This window comes from Lepidochelys olivacea, assembly GCF_965140295.1.
Source record: "Lepidochelys olivacea isolate rLepOli2 genome assembly, chromosome: 3".
Lineage (NCBI taxonomy): Eukaryota > Metazoa > Chordata > Testudines > Cheloniidae > Lepidochelys > Lepidochelys olivacea.
In genome coordinates, this window is record NC_140413.1 from 160,664,994 (window position 1) to 160,678,931 (window position 13,938).

General features: G+C 46.8%; 1 protein-coding gene and 1 long non-coding RNA gene across 2 annotated transcripts in view; one reads left to right on the forward strand and one right to left on the reverse strand.

Annotated features, from left to right (window-relative positions):
- Positions 1–320: 320 nt before the first annotated feature.
- The window catches only part of SUSD4 (sushi domain containing 4), a 183,914-nt gene continuing 170,296 nt past the window's right edge, over positions 321–13,938 (forward strand). The window contains exon 1 of the mRNA XM_084623371.1: positions 321–442. The gene's annotated coding sequence lies outside the window, so the exon portion shown is untranslated. The remainder of the gene's footprint in view (positions 443–13,938) is intronic.
- On the reverse strand, positions 7,740–10,705 carry LOC311518918. The gene is made up of 3 exons (XR_014711142.1): positions 10,322–10,705; positions 9,396–9,463; positions 7,740–9,019 (listed from the first exon to the last, which is right to left on the reverse strand). It is a non-coding gene; the product is annotated as an uncharacterized lncRNA (long non-coding RNA).

The following is a 13,938-nucleotide window of genomic DNA, read 5'->3' on the forward strand; positions in this document are numbered from 1 at the left end:
AGTTAATAATATCTCCTTTCTCCTACCTTTTATCTGTTTTTTTCTATTGAGAGTTTCGGCTTCTTGAGGCCTTTTATTATGTGTATGCGTGATGGGGTGGAGTAGGCCCGGAGGCCCCTTGCTGAAGGCCTCAATGTCCTGCCACACTCATCCCAGGAAATCAGCAGTGGAGCTAAATCCTCCAAGCAGCCTATAGAGACTGCACAGGAAGCAGCCAATCAGGGAGAGGCAGCAAGGGGCTAGCCAATCAGAGTGTTGCAGGCTAGTATAAAAGGAGCTTTAGTGCAAACCCCAGTCAGTTCTTTGCTGGAGCCAGAGGAGTATTGCTGGTACTCCTGGTTGGCAAAAGGGAACTGCAGCACTATGGACAGCTCAGTACTGGCAGGGAGTGAGAAAGAGCTCCTCGCTGGTTGGCTGGGCCTGAACATAGAGAAGCCTTGAGGTAAGAGTGAAGCTTTGGTGATGGCTGGGGCTGTGGGGAAGTGGCCTAGGGGACTGAAAGCAGTTTTGTTAAAGGGATATGGGAGGGTGAGTGGCTGCTATTCTTAGGGTCCTTAGGCTGGGACCCAGAGCAGTGGGTGGGCCTGGAATCCCCCCCTCCCCCCGCGCCCAACCAATAGTCCACTGGAGAAGTGTCCTATAATTATTAGAGCATAAGCTTTCGTAGCCCACAAAAGCTTATGCTCTAATAAATTTGTTAGTCTCTAAGGTGCCACAAGTACTCCTGGTCTTTTTGCGGATATAGACTAACACGGCTGCAACTCTGAAACCTGTCCTATAATTGGACCGCATTAAGCCCCCAGCAGGGGATCTGAATTACTTAGTGGCCCAGCTGGGTCTAGGGCAAAACCATTGTCTCCAGGGAGGAAGCCCTGGGTTACAGCCTGATACCAAGGCAGGGACTGTTTAAAAACTGCAGCCACACCTGACCAGAAGGGGTGCTTGGGAGATGTGTGTGCCATGCTGTTACATTATGTACAGTGGCTAGCACTATGGGGCCACAATCTTGGTTGTGATCTGAAGGTGCTACTGTACTATTATAGTAAGTGTAACTCAGTGAGGACTTTTGAAATTGTACTTTTTGTTTTTAACTTGACACCATCCCTTTTATGTCTAAGATAGCGAATGTGTGAGATGCTGGAGGACTGAGCATGGTCCATGCTTTCAGGTAGAAGGAGGCTAAAAGGCTGCTAGGGAGTGGGAAGGAGGGTGTCTATATGCCACTGGCCATGATTTGTTTCTGTTGGGCCTCCTGGCTTCCTGGGAAGTAGTGGGGATATGATGGGGTCCTGTCCATAAGCACTATTGGCATGACATTGATTTGAAAGGTCTTTCTTCTTTAGTGTCTGATACCCAATAAGGACTTATTTAGAAGCGTTTGATCAGGTAACAAGTATGTTTTCAAGCCATAATCCCATGACATTTATTAGGCACGTGACTATGGCTTGAAAACATATTTTTATCTGCACTCCCTGAGTGAAAGATCACACTTTGTCATACAACTGTCTGATTTAGCACTGTGAATAACATGCTGTCAATTGGATCCCTTGAAACATTTGCTTGTCAAGTACTTTTCATTCGGTTGTCTGATTTCCTTCAAATGTCACTGATTACCCAGCCTGAGCCCATTTTATGGGGCCTAAAAGAAGAGGTTCCATACCCAAATTTAGAATCTGTGAGCGAGGTATATGGATGGACATAGAAGACTAGAACAAAACAGGTGCCCCCTTTAGAATCATTTGGTTAGCTAGGGTCCTAATGAACCTTGAGCAGAGCCCTTTGGAGCCTCTGTATTAGGCTGAGAATGTGTTGCATATTTTGCTGCAGCTTTTGATAAGCCAAAGTGATCAAGTGTGTGTTGTGAATTAAGATCTCTGCAACTGGAGTGCTTCCTGGAGAAGGCTGGGGATAAAGGTCATCCAGAGACACACTGAAACCACCAGTAGACCTTTAAATAATACAGATGTCAGACAAAATTGTGCTGTAGCTTGCCTTTAACCTATGCTCCCTAAACGTTTACTTCTAATTTAATTTTCTTAACTGCATTACAGTGTACTTCGTAATTACAGCAGGGAAACACTTGAGTTGTAATATATATATATATATATATATTAATCTTAAATTATTCTGGTAGGCTCTGTACCAGCTAACTCTCCTGGCCTAATTTTATACTAGCTTTATGTAAGTGAGTACAAGCTGTTTGGCAAACCCTTTAACAAATCCTTCAACTGATGGAAAACTAAAACTGCAAGGGTGAGATTAGGAGACCCTTAATCACATTGAGGATCACTTTACCCCTTGAGTAGTGCCATTGAAATCAATGGGACAACTTGCAGATGCCACTCAGTATGAGTAAGGGTGTTAAGAGCCGATGTAAAGAGGAAGCCATTTATAGTGCACAAGTTTTATTGGTCCTACAAAACTCAGCAACTATGCCACATTGTTAGTTTCATAGGCATGGGAAGTAGAGGTGCGGGGGTTGCTACAGCACCCCCAGGTTTTGCACCCAGTGCCCCAGCTGCTGGCCCCTGCCCCCACCCAGCTGCCTGCTCTGCACGTGGGGTCCTGCCTGGCTGCTGGCCGCAGGCCTGGGGTTTCCACTGCCAGCCCTGGGGTCCTGCCCAGCTGCTAGTCCTGCATGCAGGGTTCCGGCCGCTGACCCCACACCTGGGGCTCCACACCCACCCCCAGCTGTGGCCCCTGGCTGGGCACTGGCTACTGCAAATCCACTTTATATCTGTGGATAGCTGCATCTGCGGACATAAATTTTGTATCCGCGCAGGGCTCTGCTTGTTGGGCAGAGTGGATGCAGCATGTTACAGGAGAGAGACATACCATGTTCTCTCATGGAGACTTACTTGTCTTCCTCCTTCCTTTTGCTGCTTTTCCTTCATTTAAAATAAAAGCCATTCAAAGTGGAAAGGACATAAGTTTACTCTTTGTTTCTGGATGTGCATAGCAGTGGAGATTGTTAAAGGAATTCACAAAGCACAGTTCAGGGCAATTACTGCACTGGCTAAAAGATGCCTGATCAGTAGCAACCACTGCACAACAGGAAAAACATCTACAATTTACAATGTGTGGGGCCACGGACACTAAGATATATTAACAAGTGCTTCACGTAACCCCAGCCTCTTCCAATTGTGACAAAACTCAATGAGTTTCTGACTTCTTCCTCAGATATGCCCTCAAAGAGCTCGGCACACAAAGAATCCCTTTATGTAAGCTCCAGGTCCCCTGATGACTATAGTTCCCAGATCATTCTAACAATCCCTTCCCTAGAGTGCACCTGTCTTTAGATAGCGATGCGCCTACTTATAAAAGACTTTAGCTAAGAACATTAATGTGGAATGAACAAAAGCCCTTTGGAATTTTAAATACAGATCCCAATAGAGCTCAGTCCAGAATGGGAGAGTGGCTGGGCACCCAAAGGAACAAAGCCCTTTTGCTTTAACCATGTATTTATTCAAGATGGTGGTTGTTCAGGTTTTGGTCCTAGGCTTACCTTTCATTCTGCCCCTTAATGATGGTCTTGTCACCGCAAGGCCTGGCTTCAGTGTGAATGTTTATTTGCATCATCTATTTTAGTGACTCGTATTTGTTAGATGTGTTTGCTTTCAAATTGAATGTGATGTGCCCCAGGTGCTACAGCCAGGGGTACTGCACAAGCAATAAAAGCTTGGAATTGCCTTCTGTACAGGATGATGATAACGTGTGTGAAATGGTAGCAGGCTCCATCTGAGCCCCCAAAACCACTTATTATTGTTTGCCCTGTATGTCTCCTTCTATATGGTGCTGATGAGAATGCATTAGGTCCTAGTATACCATTCTAACAGCATGGATGGGAAACAGGAAGGATTGTTGTATAGTTGGGCATTGGACTTGGATTTGTAGAGCTCTGGGTTCAATTCCCAGCTGTGTCACAAACTCCTGGTGCGTGTCCTTTGGCATGTCATCTCTCTATGCCTGATAGACTTTAAGGCCAGAAGGGACCATCATGATCATCTGGTCTGACTTCCTGCACATCACAGGCCACAGAACCTCACACCCACTCCTGTGATAGGCCCATAATGTCTGGCTGTGTTACTGAAGTCTGCAAATCTTGTTTTAAAGACTTAATGTTACAGAGACTCTACCATTTACTCTAGTTCAGGGGTTCTCAAATTGGTTGAATCCCCTTGGAGTCATGAGGTTATTACATGGGGGGGGGGTCATGAGCTATCAGTCTCCACTCCAAACCCTGCTTTGCCTCCAGCATTTATAATGGTGTTAAATATGTGTTTTTGATTTACAAGGGGGGTTGTATTCAGAGGCTTGCTATGTGAAAGGGGTCACCAGTACAAAACTTTGAGAACCACTGCTCTAGTTCAAACCAGCAAATGACCCATGCCCCAGGCAGTTGAAGGCGCAACCTCCCCAGGGTCTCTTTGCCAATCTGCCCTGGGGATAAATTCCTTCCTGACCCCAAATATGGCAATCAGTTAGACCCTGCAAATGTGGGCAAGACCTACCAGCCAGACGCCTGGGAAAGAATTCTCTGTAGTAACTCAGAGCCTCCCCATCCAGTGTCCCATCTGCAGCTATTGGAAATATTTGGTAACAGCAGTCACAGATTGCCTAGTGTGGCACATGGACCATCTCATCATACCACCCGCTCCATAAACTTATCAAGGTTTAGTCTTGAAACTAGTTAGGTTTCTTGTCCCCACACTGCTCCCTCTGTAAGGCTGTTCCAGAACTTCACTCCATTCCCTATATGTGAGATGGAGATAATACTTCCTTTCTTCCCAGTGTGTCTTGTCTATTTAAACTGTAGGCAGGGATGGTCTCTTATGATGTATTTCTACAGTGTCTAGCCCAATGGGGCCCTGAGTTTGGGAGGAGCCTCTAGGTGCTACTATAATACAAATGAAAAGCAAAGAATGATTTTCACGCCCTCAGATGGAAAGAACGAGCCTCCCAAACATTGATGGAAAAAATGAAGTTCTGCTCTTAAAGTGAATCTGTAACAACAGCATGGTGGGGTCCCACATTTGTTGCTTCTCATGATATCCATATGAAATGTGCTCAGTTTGCAAGTAAAAGGATGTATTAACTTTATCGCTACCAGCGCTGCAAACACATCCTGGTATCTGAGAGCAAGGCTGGGTTTTTCTCCATCACCATTAATAAAGGATCCACCAGGTAAATTAGGCCATGAGTTACACCTGTGCAATCCCATTGTCTTCACATTATACCCTGAGATGGGGTAGTGTGCCATTGATAGCAATAGTACCTAGTGGTCAGCCCACCCTACCATCTGGCTTGGACTCTTCTGAACCCTTAAAGGGCCAGTAGAAATATATAGAAACCTAAGGGTCCGTGGAATGAATGGGAATTGGGGAAGGAATCTGGAGACTACCTTTTAAGGCCTGAAACCTTACAGAGGAGGCAGGGCAAGGCTCCCCCCTTGCCCAACCCGTTGGGCGAAGCTGTGCAGCATAAGGCTGCCTTCCTCCTCCCTCATGGCAGGCAGACGCTGCCAGAAGGCTGGCCTGCTGAACTCTCCAGATTGGAAAGCTAATTGGGAATGGGGGACAGTTGAAGGAAGCTGGTGAAGCCTTGCAGGTGACTCCTCTAAGGCAAGAGGCCAGAGATCTGAACCCCAGCTCCAGAGAGAGGGCTGAAGGGGAACTCCTGTTGGGAGGAGGAGGGTAATATTGGCTACCCTAAGGTAGAGTGACTGTCAGGTGTAACCAGTCCCAGAGAGAGGGCTCAGAGGGACCTTCTGCTCAAAGGAGAGAGAGAAGGACTGATCTAAGGGAAGGGGCAGAGAAAATGGTAGCAGTACAATCCCACTGCTGCAGGGAAGAGCCAAGGTCAGCTTTTAGGAAACCTCTGTAGCTGGCCCCAGGAAATGCTGTGGGGAACCACCAAAGTCAAGGTGGGTGAGGAATCGGACCCTGCAGATCTTATGACGATATTAGTGAGTGAGGTAAAGGTAAGAGTGTGTGATGTTGCCACCCCATAAGGCTTTATGGAAATATGCTTATGAATGTAAATATGACATAACTGGAATATGTTTTATGCTACATATGCCATGTGACATCTACGTAAAGGGTTATGATCTACTGAATCTATTCATCCTATTAGTATGCATTTATCGTTTTTGTATTTGAAATTATGAATATTGGCTGTGTACTTGCTTGGTGTGTGTGGTGTTTTTTTGTTTAAAGTAGCCTTAGTAAGGCATTTGGTCAGCTTCTTTAGAGAGGAATGTACAAGTTAAGTGTTTCTTGATTGGGCACTTAAGCTGACAGTAGACCTTGATAGATGCCAATCCACATCTGAGCTTTCCTGGCTATGTGGCTTGGCCTGTAAAGTTCTGAGTCATGCATGGACATGTGACTTGCCCATGTGACTCCAATACTCCATTTTGTTGCTGTAATTCTGCAGAGGTAGAGGGAAGGGTTTAGACCCACAAGGAGAAACTATATAAAGCCTTGGGAGACCCCTCCATTTTTGTCTTCAGCTGCCTTAAGAGACCCTCTCCACCCCGCAAAGGATACCTGAAAGAAACTGGAACAAATGACAGTAAGCTCGGGGTGATTGCTGGACCTGGACTAGAAGGAGACTAGTCTGTAAAAGAAGGTTACTGGAACATCTGAGGGTGAGGCTTCATCTGTAATCACTTTTTTTAACCTATTAATTAACCCAGAGTATATATTAATACCTGGGGGGCAAACAGCTGTGCATACCTCTCTATTCATGTTATAGAGGGCAGACAATTTGAGTTTACTCTGTGTAAGCTTTAAAATGGCTTTATTTGGGGTTTGGCCCCCATTGGGAGCTGGGCATCTGAGTGTTAGACAAGAATACTTCTTGAGCTGTTTTTTTTTTTTTCAGTTAAGCCTGCAGCTGTTGGGGGACGTGGTTCAGACTTGGGCCTGGGTTTGCAGTAGATAAGCGTGTCTGGCTCAAGCAAGGCAGGGCACTAAGTCCTAAGCTGCCAGGGAAACAGGCTCAGGGGTAGTCTCAGCACATCAGGTGGCAGTCCCCAAGGGGGTTTCTGTGATCCAGCCTGTCACAGAGCAGCCCAGGGAAAATGCTGAGGCATTGACAGAACAGGTCTTAGCCACCTAAACAGGGTCTCTGGGTTGGAAGCCAGAGGAGAAGGTGGGTCTTCCCCAGAGGTGAAAGTGGACTAGTACGGCATACCGGCAAGAGCCGGTACACAGTCGACCATACTGGCAGGGGGCAGCTTCCCCAGGCCCACGGTTTAAAGGGCCCAGGGCTCCCGTCAGTGGCTGGAGCCCCAGGCCTTTTAAATCACCGCTGGAGCCCCGGGGTAGCAGAGGTGGCCTGGGGTTCTGGCCACCACTACCACAGTGGAGCCCCAGGCCCTTTAAATCGCTGCCGGATCCCCAGGGCTCCTGGCCGCCGCTGCTACCCCCTGGCTCCAGCAGCAGGGCTCTGGTGGTGATTTAAAGGGCCCAGGGCTCTGGCCACCGCTACCGCAGTGGAGCCCCAAGCCCTTTAAATCTCAATTTAAAGGGCCTGGGAATTTAAAGGCCCTGCCTCTTTCAGTTGAGGCCCCGCCCCTTGCTCAGGACTCCAGCGTACCGGTAAGTCCTTTAAGTTACTTTCACCCCTGGTCTTCCCCTGCCTCTCCCGAGACCAGGAGGGGAAGCATGAATGTCAAGAATAAAAAGCCAAGAATGACAAATGTCAGAGACTGAGAGCCAGGCCTGGAAGTTGTTAGATTTTGAGTTTATTTTCTGGACCTCTCTGTTAATCTCCAGCAGGGGGCATGGACTGAGTGGTGACTTGGCGTGAGGGCTAGGCCATGTACAACACTTGACACCAGAATGACCACAGGCGGTGCTTGACCAGAAAAAGCCTGGCAACACCAAACCCAGGCACAGGAGGTACTCTGGAGGTGAGAGGCATGGTGACTTCCCCTCAGGGACACCTTCAATGCAAATGATTTGGAGCTTATTAAATGATTCTGCTGCTAGAAGGGATAGATGGTGACTCACTGTTGCTTAGCTGGGCTGGCCCTGCAGGGCTCACAGGAGTAAAAAGCAGCAAAAGTGGACTTTTGTCACTAGAGTCAGCTATAGGGCTTGAATACAAGCAGCTGATCTGCTAGGTTAGATGGTGCCATTTTCCCACTTCAGAATAGAAGCACACTTTTAGGCCTTCTTAGCAAGGTTGTTGTGGGGCTAGATGAGAGAGAGAAGCATTTTGCTTGGATGTAAAAGTGGATAACTAGAGCGATTACAGTACATGGATAATTCAGTGCACAGCCTGGCTCAGAATGGCGATTGGGCTAAAGGGCAATGAGCCATGATACTGATGGGGCTTCTGGGGAAATAATTGCCTCATTCAGCTGAATGAGGCAATAACCCCAGACTGCTGTTGAGAATGGCGCCTAAAATCAGGATTGTTCAGAATGGGCTTCTCCACAGAAGGCGTAATTCAGTTTGAGAGATTGTATTCGAGTCAGGCCACCATTAGAAGTCAACAGGAGTAGGGCCTGAGTAACGCCCCAGGGTGAACTGGTGACCACTCTCCTTGTCAATGAGGTGGAGGGTTGTAGAACCCCACATGAGAGGTCCCAGAGGATGTATGCCACGGGGGAAGCACTCCGCACCACACCCTGAGGAAGAAAATGGATTCAGCACACAACCCCAGCAGACTTCAGGGAGCAGGAGTCCAGCCCTTTGTCTCCTTTGCTGTGGCACCATCTCCCAGCTCCTTGGCAGTTCCCGTCCACTGTAGCTGTCCTGCCGGGAGCTTCCTAGCCAATGCCTACCCAGTGGAACTTCCTGGAAAACTGCAGGGTGGAGCAGCTCAGCAGAAAGCTAATACAGAGTACAGAGAGCCACTGTTGCAGAAACAGCTTTCCTCCCTTTCCTTTGCAGGGGGAGGGGAAGATCCATGTGAGGAAGGTGCTCATGGCATATCCAGGCCCTAAGTAAAAGCTCTGGATCTGTCCCTATACACATCTGAATGTGATGATGGCAAAATGTTTATCCTGGAAAATAAACAGAAGTATCCTAATCAGTGACTTGAGCCCTACAAGTCCAGCATTTCATACACTCACAACTTCTTAGGAAGTCGCTTACTCGCTTGCTTGCTTGTTTATTACACACTGAGTGGACTCTGACCCAGACCTCAAAAGACTGGGTTTGGTATAATTTTAATGGCATTCCGAGCAGTTGCAAATGTCTTTTACTGTGTTTCAGCAGCTGAAACTGATTAATACTGTTCACAGCTGGTAATAATTTACTGGTGATCAAAGGTCAGCTCAGTCATTTTTTCTGTAGGGGGCAGAAGCCAAGTGAGCAAATAACAAAGAAGTAGGGAGAGAGGTAGACACTATTAATATGTCACATTTGGCTTACACATACCTGCTATTTAACTACAGTCCTCTTCTGTCTCGCACCCTGAGGCAGCAGAAAACTAATAGGCCTGTCATCTGGGGAGATAACACAACATTGATCATTACAACTTCACTAAATAAGTAATTTGAAATTAATTATATTGCACCCTAGTAAGATTAGCTCTGGTTGACTCTTTACTCCTTGTAGATGATCATGTCAGGGTTGAATACAGTAGTTCTAACCTTGTGCCAGCTTGCAGACGTGCAGCATATAACTAGGGTAGGAAATGGATGAACACTGAGTCCGTGCATATCGTACCACCGTGTCACGCTGCAAAGTGCAGTATCTACTGCCCAGAGTGGAGAGAATTTAAAACCCTGGCACCTCTGCAAACTGGCTGAAATCTAGGCAATGATGCCAGTTTATCTAGAGGTCTGAAGGATGATTTAGAGGCAGCATAATCCAAATACAACTCCAGAGTTTGCTACATCCCTATTCTATGGGTAGGTGGACTCAGCCCCTGTGAGAAGTCTGGGGTCTCTTTAATCATGTCTGAGCAGCCCATGCGTGCTGGGGGGAAGAATGGCTCCAGAGGGAGGAGGCCACAGTGCTGAGGCTGGAAGTGGTCTAAAGGGGTGGAAACGAAGTAGCAAAAGCAGATCTTGGAAGGCGCCATGCCATCCCCCACCAGTGTGCTGCAAATGGCAAGTTAACTCTAAATCCACCATTTCTACTTCAGAGCTATAGAGTCACATGTGACTGTCCAAGACCCTAAATGTGGCTATCATAGCATCCATAGGTCTGATCAGAACTCTTCTCACTCTGCCCAGAAGAAGACCAGGACACCAGTCACTGCAGAGCTCCCTTAAATATGTGAGAATGCAGAGCAAATTGGACGGCCTCTGGCTAAGGCTTCCATCCAAGAAGAGGGGTGGTGGGGAGCAATGCCTTACCATATGCATCCTTGAAGGGAACAAGAGGCAGAGAAGAAATGTACTGACTGGAGTTTCAGAGGGTCCCAAACAACCTCAGCTTGGTATTCCAGTTCTGCTGGGTGATGGCTTCGTTACTGTTGCATCAGTAGATTATAACATTGAGTCAAGGTGATGCAGAGTCAGAACACCTTACTGCAACGACTCTGTGTCTCTCTGCAAGCACGTTCAGCAATGATATGGCCCAGCAGCTGTTCAAGGCTGGGCACCTCTGCTCTAAACAATAGTGAGAAACTGCTGAGCACAGGCATGTTCTAAAGGATGCTTTCAGATTTGTTCTTTTACCCTGCGGCTATATGGTGCAAGCACTGCTCTGGCTGCAAGCAATGCTTCCGCTTTTCTCGCTGGGAGCTGCTGTAGAACTTGCAATATTGCTGAGATAAACGCCTGACCTGATGTGCTTGAACGGTCTCCTCTCCACTTCAGCTGTTACAGAGGGCAACATTTCCCTTTTGGATATTCTCCTAGGGAGTCTGTCCTGCCTAACTGAGCCCTACTTTCTTGTCCTCCCTCTCTGTCCTTTTGGGAGGTGGGAAGGTGTTAAACACTGAGCCAGCAGGGGAGGGGAGGGGGAAAAAAGACCTTGTCCACAAAGATGCAGCTTGAACTCCAGCTACTTTAATAAACTTTAGCAAAGCCTTTGATACTGTCTCACATGACCTTCCCATAAACAAACTAGGGAAATGCAACCTAGATAGAGCTACTATAAGGTGGGTGCAAAACTGGTGGGAAAACTGTTCCCAGAGAGTAGTTATCAGTGTTATCACAGTCATGCTGAAAGGGCATATAGAGTGGGGTCCTGCAGGGATCAGTTCTGGGTCCAGTTCTATTCATCAATGGTTTAGATAATGGCATAGAGAGTACATGAAAGTTTGCGGACGATACCAAGCTGGGAGGGGTTGCAAGTCCTTTGGAGGATAGGATTAAAATTCAGAATGTCTGGAGAAATGGTCTGAAGTATATAGGATGAAATTCAATAAGGACAAATGGAAAGTGTTCGTTCCTAAGTAGACTAATCAGTTGCACACCCAAAAAATGGGGAAATGACTGCCTAGGAAGGAGTACTGCGGAAAGAGGTCTGGGGGTCATAATGGACCACAAGCTAAATATGAGTCAACAGTGTAATGCTGTTGCAAAAAAAAAAAGTGAACATCCTTCTGGGCTGTTCTAGTAGGAGTGTTGTAAGCAAGACATGAGAAGTAATTCTTCCTCTCTCCTCTGCGCTGATTAGGCCTCAACTGGAGTATTGTGTCCAGTTCTGGGCACCACATTTCAGGAAGGATGTGGACAGATTGGAGAGAGTCCAGAGAAGAGCGGCATCGTTAAAGGTCTAGAAAACATGACCTATGAGGGAAGATTGAAAAAATTGGTTTTGTTTAGTCTGGAAAAGAGAAGATTGAGAGGGGACATGATACGTTTTCAAGTTTGTAAAAGGTTAGAATGAGGAAGAAAAATTGTTTTTCTTAACTTCTGAGGATAGGACAGGAAGCAATGGGCTTAAATTGCAGCAAGGGAAGTCTAGGTTGGACATTAGGAAAAAAAATCCCAACTGTCAGGGTAGTTAAGCACTGGAATAAATTGCCTTGGGAGGTTGTAGAATCTCCATCATTGGACATTTTTAAGAACAGGTTAGACAAACACCTGTCAGGAATGGTCTAGATAATGCTTAGTCCTGCCACAAGAGCAGAGGACTGGACTAGATGATCTCTCGAGGTCCCTTCCAGTTCTATGATTTCTATAAAACCATTTATAGATGGGCTTTTCCAAGCAGCCCATGGGATTTATCAGAGGTGGGAGGAAATGAGGTGGGGGAAGCAGACTTGACACATTGCAACTAGATCTGGGCCCAAGACTCTGGATACAAACACCCTAGATTCAAGGGCCTGGACCCAAACTTTATGCTTGGTTCTTGTCTCTAATTAGGCAAATCAAAATGCCAAATCTGAAGAGCTGAGACTCCCAGCATAGAAAAAATTCCAGGCTGGATCCAGTCTTCGCAGCTTGGGTCCTCAAACTTGTTCTTGGTTTCTCCTCAAACATCCATATTGACAGCCCTCTGCTAAGCTGGAAGTAGAGTTGTTACTAGAATGGGGTTCTAGAATGGACACTGAAATGATGACTCCATGCTGCAGCAAGCGTTACTGAAGCAGCTGATACTGTCCCTGCTACAGCAGAGAGCCTCTGATATTTGAGTGGGGCTATAGGTTCACATATGGCTACTGAGCTGATTGGGGGAGAGGGAATGCTGCTAAAGAGCAAAACGTTTTGGGTGTTGTGCTTATTGGAGGGTTTAGTGGGAGATTATTAGTGCCATATGATAGGAACTGTGCCTAACGAGATCCCTCTCTCAAGAGCTCACAAGTCTAAAGGCCTGAGTGAGAACACTAGTGCTCAATGCACTATATAGACCAGCATATGGTCATGAAGAGAAAGATGGCCTTGGAGTTAAGGCACTAGACTAGGTGTCGAGATATAGCAGTGAGGAGGTTTAGGTTCAGTTCTCCTCTTTGCACAGGCTTCGTATGTGAGTCTGGCCAGGTCACTTAGGCCCAGATTTTTAAAGCTATTTAGGTGTCCCTGCTCTCAGAGTTTCTACACTTAACTGATTCAGGAGCCTGTCTCTCTTTCAAAAGGGATTTAGTCACTTAAGAGACAATCCCATTGACAGTCAAATCTGGGCCTTAATCTGTGGGCCCCCCTCAGTAAAATGGCAATAATAATATTCCCTTTCACCCGCTCTTCCCTTTCTTGTCTTTTTTTAGTTTGTAAGCTCTGCAGAACAGGGACTGTCTCTTCCTACATGCATGGCCCGTACTATATCCAAAGTGGCCTCTAGGCATGGCTCTAATACAGATAATAGCTGGAATTCATGCACGTGTTCAGTTTTCAAGAGTACATTATACAGAGCAAGGAAGAGGGAGGAGAGCTTAGGACACATTAATTGGGAGGCTGTTCCAGGTGTATAGGGCAACCTGAAAAAGGCCTGGAGTGGGTGAAGAAGATAATGGTACTACTGTTTAGCTGTTTTATAGCACTTAACATTTAAATATCTCCACATGCTTTACAAACTGGGCAATTCTCATTGCTCCCATTTTACATACATGGAAATTGAAATGGAGAGGTGAAGTAACTTTCTCAAGGTTGCACAGCAAGTCTGTGTCTGGGTCAGGACTAGAGCCATGGGAATCTCTGCTTTGGTCCCCTGTACACCTGGTAAAGGAGTCGGAGTGACATAAAGGGGCTCTAAAAGCCCCAGATCTGACCCAGGTTGAAGTTCTCTGGTGCTAGAACTTCCTGTGGCTGGCTTCTGAAAACCCCTCATAAGTCCCAGGAGCAGGGGCATCTTGGGGATGAGGCTGGGGATGGAAGGGGTGTGCTGGGGGGGGCGGGGGGAGGGAAATGTGATGTAGAGATTCAGGGCAGCACTGCTGCCCCAGGACAGCCAAGAACAGATTGCCATAACAGGTCGCATAACATATCAGTTATGCTTGTGGCAGGGAAGTCTGCTTAGGCCCTGGAGCAATGCAGAATTGGGAGAGCACAACAATGGTTTAAAGCCACCGTAGCCCTCCTCCCCC